The sequence below is a fragment of the Haliaeetus albicilla genome, chromosome 9 (assembly GCF_947461875.1).
Source record: "Haliaeetus albicilla chromosome 9, bHalAlb1.1, whole genome shotgun sequence".
In the NCBI taxonomy this organism is placed as follows: domain Eukaryota; kingdom Metazoa; phylum Chordata; class Aves; order Accipitriformes; family Accipitridae; genus Haliaeetus; species Haliaeetus albicilla.
In genome coordinates this window covers 28,445,259-28,458,865 of record NC_091491.1, presented here as the reverse complement: position 1 = coordinate 28,458,865, position 13,607 = coordinate 28,445,259, and the positions used below count along the sequence as shown (strand labels likewise).

The following is a 13,607-nucleotide window of genomic DNA, read 5'->3' as shown; positions in this document are numbered from 1 at the left end:
CTATTCAAGCCAGAATTTCCTAACACTTTCAAAGTTTGACAAGCACATATGCCTTTGCGTAACTAAGTGGAGGTTTACACTGCAGTTGCATGAGTCCTTCAGTAAGTAGTACAAATGGTCAATTTTCAAAGATACTGAGATGTTTTGATTTAGTAAGGGAGTTAGGAATCTAAGTACTCTTAAAAATCCTCCCTGAATTCTAGCACACTACCATGTGTGGCTTCATTCATTCATTCATTTGCAATGTGTGCACAGTCCCCATTTCTACCAGTGCAGGATGTGGGATTGACTGCAACAGAAAATACATGTTTGAATGTTCTGAAAGTGGCATCCAAGTCTTCATGTCATAAGTTTTGCTGAGATTATTGTACCATTATATTTTCTCAAATGTAATAATCCCACCATTGGACATTCATATCATTTGCTGTGTCCTCTGTTGGCCCTTTTTCCCAGGGTGTGCATTTTTAACCTGAGGTTATAAATAATTAATACAGTTTAATTTTCAATACTACGGAAAAGGATATGCTTGCTGTATCTTTAATAAAGTAAGTTATAACAAAATGAACGTGTGAGCTTTGACTGAACAGAAGGTTGAGATAACCTGTGATATCTTCCAAATGTCAAAAAAAATATTGGTTGGCTAGTTAGTGTTGTATAATGTAGCTATTAATTTCAATGGGATTATGCCACAATAGAACCCTCCCAGTAATTTTAAATACATTTGCACAAAATTACCCCAGCAGCTGAAAGAATGGATCATATTTTGTTCCTACAAAATCTAGTCCAAAATTAATTTCTGTGCACAATTTATTGTACTCATCAAAACTCTGAATTTAAATATATAGCTATAAATATTTAAATATAGGTTTCCGTTTGTAATTTCCAGTGTATTATTATAAAACTACATAAAGTCAAATATCCAAAACTGTGACTGATATAATTTGGGTAGTTCCATCAAGATCAATAGTCATGCTGATTAACACCAGCTGAGGATCTGGCCCAATAAATAGCTAACTACATAATGAGCAAAATAATCCACTCTGCTATTAATTAGAAAAAGAGCTAACAAACACTTAATCCAAATGTTGGGGGTTGCCGAGGGTGTTCCAAAGCACGTAGGCAGTTGTGGGCAATCTGGGAGTGGATCAGTGTGTCAAGTTGTGGAGTTCCCACATTTCTCTGTTCTCAGCTGTAAACCCTTTGCATATTTTGGGAGTAAAGGAGGAGTCTACATTTTTTGCAGATGCTGGAAATGTGCCAAATCCTCCTATTGCAAATATTTCTACATACTGCCAAATGCTCCCATTGGGAATACTCCTTGAATCCCCGTAACTACTGGTTGTGCTCAGTCCGTTACTCAATAAAACTAGCCACTAGTCCAGCTGGAATAGTCTGGTCAGAAAAAGCAGTGCACCAGAAATTCAGACACGTCTAGCTGAAGAAACTGGGCTGTTAATAAATCCAGCGTGCTGAGGTTTATTACATAATTTTTGCATTAAAGGAAAATATAAAGCACTGCCTCACAGGTGCAAATATGTTTTACTAAGGATCATGTAATGACATGACTTGAAATGATAACAGTATTTAAAAGTATGATGTGAGAGAAATGGTCTGGTGATAATAGCTATAAATTTCTTTTAGACCTGTATTTTCCACTCATTCGTCTACCACTGACTTCAGTGGGGCCAAGAGTTCAGTCCTGATGTCCTAATGATTTGGGAAAAATTGAAAGTATCTCAGCTTTAAAAATGTTTATTTTCCACCTATAAGCAGTACTTGAGATCAAGTATGTTTTCCCTGGTGAATCTGAAAAGAAGTGAACTCATGTATTTGCTACCTTCTACTTTCTACATGCAATTTTTCTATTTTCTTATCATTCTGTAACAATGAAAGATGCCACATTAGTGCACAGAGCCTTAATCTTAACCTGTCAGATGCATTCATTCCTTTCACTATAAAAAATTGCATTTCACATTTTCTTTCCTTAGACCCCAAATTTGCAAACACTTAAGCATGTGCTTAATATTAAATCTCATTTAGTACAGAATGGGAAAGCAATGAACTGTACTTAAGAGACATCAGTGCTCTGCAAAAATATTTTATAGCTGTTTTTCTAGACTACATTTAATTATTTTAATACCAAATTGAACTGTTTCATCTCATCTCCAATATACCAGAGAAATCTTGAAGCTGCTCTTTAGGCTTCTTTTGATCTGGTGAATATTTTCTGTTTTTGAGAATTTCTTCGAACAACCCAATGATTTAATTGCAGCTCTTTTTCCTCTAGCCTAACAACTAAGCTAGAGTCATCCCACATTAAAGGCAATGAAAATAGACTAGACTGATTTACAATAACAATATTTATATTTAATATTAGTGTTTCTATAGTAGGTCACTAAAGGAATAATAAAAATGGTAGGCTGTTGTTACTGCCTTAAAAAAGGGGATTTTTATTTAAGCAAATCATGTCAGTGTCTGAAGCCTACTGGATTATCTTCTAACATATGGTAAGTATTGGTTATGTGGTGTGCTGGCTTGCATTTCATTGTTGGAAAAGCATAGAAAACTGATTTTAGTATGCCTTTGCTCTTAGCAGCAGGGTATAATCATTTTTAAAAGAAATTATGGAATCAAGCATTAGCATACTGTGTAAATTTAGGATTTATGGAAGGATGTCATATATCACACACATATATTGCTTTGGGATGCTTAGAAAATCTTCAGTACCACATGTCACTGTTTTGTAGTTGTTTAAAATGGTAACTAAGCACATGCAAAAAGATAGCAATGCTAGGATAGTCTTCTAAAAAATTACATTGTTAAGTATTTAATAAACATACTGAAACATTAATATATTATCCATTTTACAACCACTGAACTTTAAAGAATTTCCTTCTGCGAATGCGTCAGTTATCATTATCTCCAAGGGTATTAGTTAAGCCCCAGGTATTTAGCACCTTGCAGCCTTGCCCTTTTTACGGGATTTGGTTCAGGTGCCTGGAGGTGGGAGGATGCGTGTGGGTGCAAGCGGGGGTTCCTCGCAGCCACAGAAGAGAAAACCAGCCCCTCGTTTCCCCTCGCATCCCCTCACGATGGACAAACTCTTTTCTCCACGTGAGGGGAAGGAGCGCGGTGTCAGCAGGTGACGCTGGCTGGCCACCCCTATGCACCTCCAATGGGTGCAGGGTGAACGCGCGGAGCTTCTACCCAGCAAAGCCCCGGGAGACGTGCCCCGCTCTGACACCGGCAGGTGTCTGCCGGATCTTCTGAAGCAACAACCTGCACGTTGGCGCTCTAAACAAGGACCTGAAACTGTAATTGAAAGGTGAGAGAAAAGTACACGTTAGATACTTGCCGGCTCCTGCTTACTACTGGTGGTAGGCTTGACTTTACCTTTCACTTTAGATTTCAGTGGCTTAGTTAAACTACTAAGGTCAAAAGGAAAATAATCTGTTCCAATCACTCATGCTAAAGACTTGGTGCTTTGAAACTTCATTGCAAAATCAATCGCGCCTCTATCAAAATGAACAGAAAACTCAGAGATGAGAAGAATCCTGTCCTGTGACCCTCCACCACTGTCACTTTTGTTCCCCCATACCTCTGTAATGTGTCACCTCCCATTTGATCACTGCCATTTATTCTGTACTTGCATCTAAATAAGGCTGTAAGTGTGTTATTCATCCACGCAGTGAGAGCCAAGCCACAAAACCCCCAAATTAAGGGGATTTAAGGGTATTGGCTGTTATAGGCCTGTTCTGTTAGATTATGGCTATATGGGGGTTTGTAGTGAAGCCACTGCGGTGGTGGCTCCTGGCAGCAGACTGTGAAGAGAGGGCAGAAAGTCAGGGTAGCCCCCTTTTTTCATTGCACCGTGGCCCGTGCTGTGCCAATGACACCGGGCTCCTCTCTTAGACGTTGAGCAGCGACTGGCCAAAGTCCTCTGAGCTGCGGGGCTCACGCACCTCTCGGTTCTCAAGTGCCAGGCAGAAGACGGCACTGTGTGAATAATGAGCGCTGGTAGTGCCTGGAGACAGACCACAGACCCCGAGGAGGTGGGAGGAAAGAGAAGGGGGTTTGGACTGCAGAAGGCTGCTCCATTTAGAGACCAACGAGACAATAATGGGGGGAGCTGCTATTGATGCAAATGACGGTCAACAGCCATTTAGGAGAGACCATGTTGTGTTCGTGTAACAACTGTCCGAAGGTGATTGCTTATGAATAAGACATCTTGATATTTCACTAGGGGCCAGCCCTGGTCTCTTGCCCTCAGCTAGGTGCTCACTTGATGGGAGACAGAAAAGTAAAACAAGAATCGAAATGCTGATACGTTGGATTTCTTAAACTTTAAACTGCTAACTGCTCATGGAAGGAACAGGCACAGCCAGAAACAGTATCAATTAGTTTAAATTATAACATGCAATGCCAGAGTCAGCAATCACATCAGCAACTTGTCTGAGCTGCTTGAAAGTAGCAGAGGTGCCTGTTGAGGCACAAGTGTCTCATCCCACGGGACAAGCTCACTGCATTGACAGTGACTGTAACTCACATTTGCAGATAAATATTCAGCAACCCTGACATAGCCTGTGACCGATGGCTTAGAAATGTCCCTGCAAAAACCCTGTTAATCTGTAATAACCTAGAGAAATCCCAACTTCTGCTACTGCTCCGTGGCCCAGCATCCCCTGCCAGTGCCCCAGCCATGTTCCTGGGGCAGCCAGGCTCTCCAGATACAGCACTTGGATGGACCATGAGGTATGTTGGCTCTGTGCAAGAAAGGGGACCCGGGGTGAAGCTACAGGAAAGCCACCTTTGGAGTCGGATGTGAGCCTCCAAGGCCTGCCGTGCCTGAGAAGAGGTTTTCTTCCTTCTTGTTTCCCTGATCTGGCCCCTGGTTCCTCACTGGCATTTTGCAAAGCCCGGGGGCCTGAGGGTGAGCTGACTGCCTCTGCCCAGGTGTCTAGGAGGGCAGTGCCAGAGAATGGTTCTCCGACCCATTAAATCATTTTGAAAATGCAATTATATCTGATTAGTGTTTAGCGTTGGCTGTCTTCAGTGTTTACATTGGTTTGTTTCCATGAAGTGAGATTTCTGGGTTATTTATTACTGCTAATATGTTACGCCCTGCTTTGACAGTCACCTTCTGTTCTGCCAGTTTGGGTTTTTTTGTCAATTACCCTGATTTCACGTATGACTCCTGATCTTTATCTATACATTCTTTTCACTGCATCGTCTCAAGACAGGAGTTTGTCCTTGCTGCTGGATGGAATGTAAGGCATGGACTGTAGAATAACTGCACAAGAAATAAGGGATTTGTTTACAAACAGCTTCACAGGGTAAGTTTGCCCAAGCACAGAAGCTATCCAAATTTCACATAAAACAGACCTCTTGCACTGAAGGAGAGTAAAGAAAAGCTGTGACTCATGGTTGGGTTTATATCTGCATTTTCCATCAAGGGGTTATTTGATCCTCCCTGCAGGGAGCATTTACTTGAAAGATGGGTCTCAGCCACAAAGAATAAACTCCATTTCACTCTCCCCAAAAGTTTGGGGTTATTCAGAACTCCCAAGTTTTGATCTTCCTCCATGACAAACTTAGTCCATGGAACAAGAGCTACCTTCCTTCATATTTCAGCTGTCTCTTTAATATACACTCCTCTCTTTCACCATTAATCATGTCTCAGCCTCTTGCTCACATGTGACAATGTCAGCTCAAGCATATGCATCAAACTCGTAATTCAAAATTACTTGGCTCTGCAACACAAGATAATCTTAAGGAACAACTGCAAATTAAATACCGTAATATAATAGTCACATATATGTTATCTGATAATGTACACTGTGATTTAAATCCTACTACTGTCAAATTCTTTGAATCATTAAACACATGATACCCAATGGACAGTTTATTCGTTTAAGAAATGTTCTGACATTTTGGATCAGAACAGTTTTTAGTATGATTAGCTACCTTGCTTAGCAATTGTTTTCTGGTGCGCTGCATAAACTAAGAACACTCTATCGGTTATGGTGAATTATCATTTCTAACTCAGGATTACAGCAGTATATAAAAATTCGCATATTCAACAGTGGAAGTTCTCTAGAAAAGAGCAACATTTACAACTCACGAAGAACTAAAGGCTGTTGTGTCTTGACAGTATGGAGGGCTAGGATATTATGAACCCAAACTTCCACCAAAAGACATATTTTTTTTGCATTAGATTTAAGCTAAAAAAAAATTAGATTTGACTTCCTGAAGCTGCCAAGGTTGCTGGCATCCCAGTGCTATGAGTTGTGCAGCTGGATTAGGTCAATTAGACCCAAAACAGAACATAAAATAAGCTTTTACTAATATTAGTTCATGCAGTTGCATTCTGTTACAAAAGCAATATTTTAAAGGTGAACAGCAACACATTTTCAATTTCCTTGTAGACATTAAGTACAGAGTCAGAATCCGGAGTGCAACACATACAGTAGTGTAATCAGTTCATCTTGCTTATTTTCCTGAAGCTCTAGTAACAGTTTATTTTTACTCTTTTATATCTTTACCTAGTAATGGTTGTTCAACTGCTGTTATATCATCTACAGTGAACACTTCAAAGAGATGAGGGAAGAAGAGAAGAGTGTGTAAAAAAAGCAATTTTCTCACAGCCATGTAGGCAACAACTGTGTTATCAAATATTTTATTTTATCCTTTTTTATTAAAGCATGCTAATGGTTCAAATGTGCACCCAACCATATGTGAAGAGTTTACAACAGCCTCCCAACAAAGCTATTTTTGTTTAAACACAGACTCTTGGGGCCAGCTGTGGCCTGAGTCCCGAACTTTCGAACTAGGCCAAGCATGGTCAGTTGTGCCTTGGCTTCTCTGGAGACAAATGAGAGCTACCACGGATGTATGCAGGAGCAGAACTGGTTTCTCTGGGAACCACCAGGAAGAACCTGGGGCTCCTGCATGGGAGGAGCTGACATCTGCCACCAACAAGGAGGGACAGGGACATGGCGCTTCTGAGAGACAGACCCTGATTTCCACCTTACCCTCCTAAGGTTCAAACAGTCTTGTGCCTCAGCCAACCTCCTTCTGTACAGGGAGATATTTATCTACATGTAGATTGGAGGACTAAAGATTTTAATATTAAATGATGTTTTGCAGAAAAAAAGTCGACACTGATGATGTTTTCCAGGATCTCTTTTTCCCATATATATTAACATCATGCCTCACATGTCAGTGACTTTTATTCAAACTTGCTACAGCTGAGTTGCAAAACGTTGCCTTTGTCCTTAAGACCATGACAGAGAACTTTATCTGCATTCAGATGCCTACTGGTTTGTGGTATTTCAATAATAAAACAGCAGGATTGAAGGCTCATGATGAGAAATCTGACTAATTACCTGTTAGATGATAGATGGTTGTAACTCTGCAGTGCCAGTCACTGAAAACAAAACACTTCCAGATATCAATCAGCTTCCTGACAAATTCAATTTCCATCACATTCAGTGGACAATAAATGTGAATTTTACCTCAGCAGCTATATAGCTTTGACTTTTAACTTTCCAATATGCATAATGATATTTTAATAAAGTAGAGATTTTTTTAAGTAAATTAGTATTTAAATACCTGACATATTCATATTTCAGGCTCAAAGCTGGTGGAAATAATTAATGTTGTAAATCCGTCTTGTGTTCTACTGCAGACAGCAAAGGTGCATTTAATGGCAGTTTTTCTGTTTTCTCCATATATTTTTATTTAAGACCAATTATTTACAACACTTGTAATGGAGGTATTCACCCTCTTTTTCCAGCATCTTATTCATCCATATGTCAATGAGTTGGGTGCAGATTCTACACATGACTCAAAAAACAAAATGTCCAATTATCACCATGACATACCAGCATGTGGGCAAAGTTAAAACAAAGAAGGATTGGACCGTGGAAATTGAATATGTGCTTGAAGAAACACCTCCTTTTCTTTCCACATAGGGACCAATTGCATTGTCAACATCTGGAAGTTGTGGATAAGCTTGTCCAATTCAGAATGGATCTGAGTCCGCTTACTCTGTTATAAATCAGGAGAGGTCAATTACAGTGTGTTTAATATCCATGTCAACTGTGTGAGATGAGAATGAGGCTCTAGAGGTCATCAATCCCTTTGTTACATTAGACACAATAAACTGGAAGCTAAGAGGAAATATTAGCATGTGCATCCTTATATCACTGCAACTAATCACCTTGATGAGCAATCCTCTGCCCTGTGCATCATACGTGCACAGAGCAGACACAGCAGAATCCGACCCAAACATCTGAAATCTTCACATATCGTGGGATACAAATTCAGACCAAATCATTCATCTCAGCTTTATGACAGGTGGCATCAACACAACAAAAAGGAAGGGCAGCAAAATTGTGTTTATACTTGTTTTAGAGCACTGTGGCTCTCCTATTCTCTTTCACCTAATAAAAAACTGGAAAAAAAAATAAAATCAACCCTTAATACAATTGTCCTTCTTGGTGGTGGGGACACGAGACACAGCCATTTCAGTGTGCTCCGTCAGCTGCCAGTGGCAAAGCGCAGCTCCGAGGAGCCACCGTAGGTGTCCACCCGGCCCTCGGTGCAGGAGCTGCGGGGAGCTTTGTCCTTGGGAAACGGGATAATTATTAAGCAGGTAACATCTGGGACCTGCTTCTCTCAAACAACACCGGGGAAAGATAACTGTGTTAGTGTAAATGACGGTCGAGGGTTTCCAGGGCCGGCCACTGGTCTGTGTGTTCAATTTGATTGATTGGCAGGTGCTAGGAGAAGCCTCGCCTGCTCATTTCTCCCAACCAGAAACAGCCGCCGTCTTTACCCGGAGCTCCCCTCACAAGCCCCCTCTCAGCAGTGGGTCTCCAGGCGGCTGCTGGACCAGGGATGGGCAGAAGACACCTGGGCAACCCAGGGGACCAGCCTGGCCCAGGACTGAAGCAGCGACCCGGCGGAAAGGCACGGTGAGCGCCAGCTGCCGGGGCTGTGGGGAGCTCCGTGCCGGAGGTGCGTGGTGCGGAAAAAAGCGCAAGGGGATGAAAGGGCTGAGAATTCTTCACCGGAGTGAAAGTTTAATCAGGAAACACACTATGGTACAGCCATTTCTCCTGAACGTGAGTTTCTTTCTTTTCCAGGTCCTGCCTCGACACCTCACCGTAAGCGCCCCAGGAAGAGCTGCCTGAGCACCAGCTGTAGTTCGCAGGTTCCCCAGGGCACTGCAGGTCACACACATGCGGATCAGATTTGGCTGCCTGGCCTCATGTTGGGTTTAAATGGTTTGACACTGGAAGCTGTGGCCAATTTGCCCTCCAAACCACATCCCTCTCTGCAGCCCGGCGTTTTGCAAGTAACTGTTATTTTCCAATTTGCAGTAATACATGTTGTTGTTTCTGAATTTTCAGGAACTATTTCTACTTTGTGTTAAGAAAGATCCTTACTAGTACTGTCAGAGTTTGTCTCTTGGTTTGTACAGTCGGGCTATCGCTGTAAAAGGTGCCAACATAGCTATGAAATAAGAGGTTCAGTGCATCGGTGAAAAATTATGTTCTTAAACACAGGTTATTAAAGATTATGTCACCAATCCGCATGTGTGCACATATGTATATATAAAAAATATATATGCAGGTAATCAAATAAGAATAGCTTATATTATTACATCCTTTGGAAACAATGATGCTCATATCAACAAATTCTTCTGTTTCTCATACCAATGATAAATTACCAGGCTCACATTTATATACTACTTTTCATTATATGTGTATTGAAGACTTTGTAATGATTTTTTTCTTAATCAAACCACTATACAGAGGAGGTCTACTTAGGCTTTTCTTAAAGCAGCCTGACATCAAAAGATTTCAAAAGGACAAATGCTGCTTTTAAAAGCTAGCATACTATTTATGATTTTAAATGGCAGAGGTATGATTTAGCCTGCTTTATTACAGATGTTATAAACGATGTTTCACTTAAGAATATTATTCTCTCATTGCTTTCCAGGTAGAGTTTCCACTGGCTTCATTAAAAGGCCTGAATGTAAAACAGCTGCAGAACCATGAATTGGGTCCTGGCAAGTGAAATCGCTCCATTTTTTTTAATCGCTCGACATGGCAACATGGCAGCTATTTAATTACACTCATACAAGAACAATAAATAAAAGTCATACAGCCTTATGTTTCAATAAAATAAAATCCACTTATTCTTTTTAACTAAAATGTCATTTCCCATTTATTTTCCTGCGATGTGGTTGCCAGTGTCCAATTTTTAGGCTCAGTGCACAACAGTGATAAGGTCAAAACCTGAGACACGGTGATGTGATTAGCCCTGTCCTAGGCTACCTCATAAAAATGTCTGCCACACAGCACATGCTCCGTCATGCAAGAAAAATTGTTTACCAAAGGTTCAACCAAACAGAGAGTTGTATGAACATGCGGAGGGTGCTACCCTGAGTTTTTACAGTCTCCTCTCAACTGATTTGTACAAGACAGATTGGGGGGCGGGGGGGAGATTTTAAAATGGGTAAATAGAAAATAAAACTAGACAGTCTGGAAAATCAAAAATTGAGGTGGGTGGTCTGGCAGCTCAAATAACTGTTGCAGATGACCTTATGAAGCTGAGGTGTGATTCATCAATCCCATAATACTTGTGATATGCGATATTTTCCCTGCTTTGGAATAGGCACCAACCCAAACAAAACCTGACCTGATGAGGTTTGGTTCACAGAGGTCTCATCTCTCCATGAGAATAGGTGGAATTACAAGCATCAGTACCAAGCGCTTATATGGTACCATAGACAGAGACTTTATTTATCATGCAGAGAGTGAAAACAAAGCTTTCGAATAGATTTATTAGTAAAAGGGAACAGAAGAATCTAGTATGGACAAACTGCATGTTCCCCACGTCTCAGCTGCCAGGACTTCCTGCCCTCAGGCTTAGATATATTTATCTGGTTATAATTCAGTAAAGTTGTGTGATTTCAAGCCATTCCAAACAAACAATACATCTAGGATATCATTCAAGGATGTCCTGACAATGCAATATTTCACATTTCAGTTTAAAATAAAAAATGGAGATGCTAATTAAATGCTCTCACAAAGATGAGTTGTTCTTCTCAGAAATTGTTTTTATTAATTTTATTTTTTAAACTGTTTAAGGACTGTAAAGATGAAAATGATGACAGTTTTATCTGGATGAAATTACTATAACATGTACATCACTGGGAGAGAGAGAAAAGCATATGGAATATATATATATTCAGAGCTTGATTGTGCTGTTTCTTTGTATTCAAAGGCCTCTTTGACTTCACTGGAAATTTTACATATGTGACAGTTGCAGAAATGAGTCCTCAAATTGTAGAGAAATCAAATTTCCATGTTAAAGAGACCCTGTTTCTAATTTCACTTGGAAAAATCACAGTTTTTCATATGTCCCTCCATCTCGTTATTTTTCCAGCCTTTCTAAACATTGGTGCTTTTTATAAGTGAGGGACACCGGGGGGGAGGGGGGGGCGGGGAGAAAAGACTTTGTGTTTACCAGGGGACAGATATGCTACTGGAACAAGTGTTTGGTGTCGAGTGTACTGTCAGGAGTAAAGAGAAACATGGATAATACCATTTGCGCCCCAGTGCTCAAAATAAAATATTAATGGCAGCGTTTCCTGAGAAATTAAATTACTAGAGAAAAAAAAATCTTAAAAATATGCATTCCACTGCCTTGTTGAAAGCCCTCACACAAATTATGGTCAAATTAATATCCTTTTGTCTTTGGCACACATACTTTATGACCTTGAGAGATGTTTTCATGTAAATGTCTGAGGTTTTCTTTTTTAGAAATAGTCATATTTGCACGCACTCACTGGCCAAAGAAAAAAACACAACTATTAGCTAGGTTTGAATGGGTGAAAGTCAGCTGTTTGTTTGCAGGAGTCATGAGATGATCTGGGGTCTATTAAGCCCCCACTTAAATCTCAAAAATGATTCAAGTTTAGTAATTCTTGACATAAGTGCATTGATGCCAAAGGATTAAGTCGGACCAGACCAGTTTGTCCCCAGCTGCACTGAGGGACAGTCAGACTTAGCACATTAAGAGAGTGCTCTTTTTATTGCAACACTTCACAATTTCTTTATGGTTCATACTCAACCATTAGTAGTGACTCGCTATTTGTTAGATAACTGCAGTTCTCACTAACCTGAAAATAAAAAAGTCAAGATCCATTCTAACACCAGTCCTCCATATGTGATGAGTTCTGGCTACTACACCTCTGAGAAGAATATAATTATCTAAAATACAATTCATTATCTCAAGTTTCCAATGCACACTATATTATCAGCATGAGTAAAAAAAAAATTAGTTTCTAGATTATGACTATTTCAGAAAGACAATCATGATGGAAAGGAGGGAAACATTATGACTCATGCCTATTGATTTTCTATTGCCTACATTCAATTCTATCTGAAAAAAAAAAAAATAAAAAATTCAATGACCTGCCAATAAATTGAAATTGTTAGCATGTTTTATGCACATTAAAATCATGTTTCAAGTAGGTTAATAATACCCCACCAGCCTCATAAGCAGTGAAGGACAAAGCCTTCGTTTGCCCTGACTGTGTGACACAGGAACAGGCTTGCTCCCAATGAGACTATGAGGGGGCTAAAACTTTCTTTTCTCTAATAAGGTCACCATGAAACACAGATATTTGGGGCATAAACCTGTAATCAGTTGAATGCTGTCAAATGAGGAAAATCTGTATATCTCACATGGTGCTTAGCATCTTGTCAAACACTGGTGCACTGACTTAGGGTCAGACCAAACGTCTGTCTCCTACTCCAGTCTTTGCAAGAAGACTATCCCTAACACTCTTACTATTAAAATGGTATAAATAAGCATACTCCACAGTCACAAATACTTTTTCCAACAAGATTTTTCACTGTTGTCCCCCATTTTCAGATATAGTCCACTCTGCCAAATTTTAAAGACAGTTTTGCAGAATTGATGTAAACATGGTTAAACCTAAGATCCCACAGCAGTATAATAAATATTCATCAGTACTACATTTGCCTTTATGCACTTCCCAAGCTTCAAAATAGCTAAATGACACAAATTTGTTACAGTGGTAACAGCAACACAATTATGGTTAGTGGCCTGTCGCTGCTACCGTCCAAACTTCAGCTTACAATAATATAAAACTCTTGACAGGCCATTCATGGATCAAACTTAAAATGTAGGAAAAAAAGAGAAACGGTTTTAACAACTGAAAGTTTATGGAACTGCCAGATGACAAGCTAGCATATGGAAGAGAAAAGTAAACGTACAGTGAGAAAGAAAAAGAACATGCCCATCGCACATAGATTTTATACATACACACAATATTTACCTTGACACTTCTAAAAACCAGTACATTTCTTTAAGGAATGGCAAGAAATGAAGACCCTGTGGACATGTTCTCCCCCATGTCAGAGGTCCAAACTGAGCTCAAGAGAGACGGAAGTTCATCCGGCAGACGTGAAATGAATGATTTCTGCCCAGCTGGGCAGCAGGCAGTAACCCAGCCTAGAGGTGGACGTCTGGGAGGGGAGCCCAAGGATACATCAGGCAGCGAA

The 13,607-nt window shown here is 40.1% G+C and overlaps 1 long non-coding RNA gene across 1 annotated transcript in view; it reads right to left on the bottom strand.

The window, feature by feature from the left end:
- LOC138686863 (uncharacterized) overlaps positions 1-13,607 on the bottom strand; it is a 50,083-nt gene that overhangs the window by 28,859 nt on the left and 7,617 nt on the right. The gene's annotated exons all lie outside the window — the stretch shown is intronic.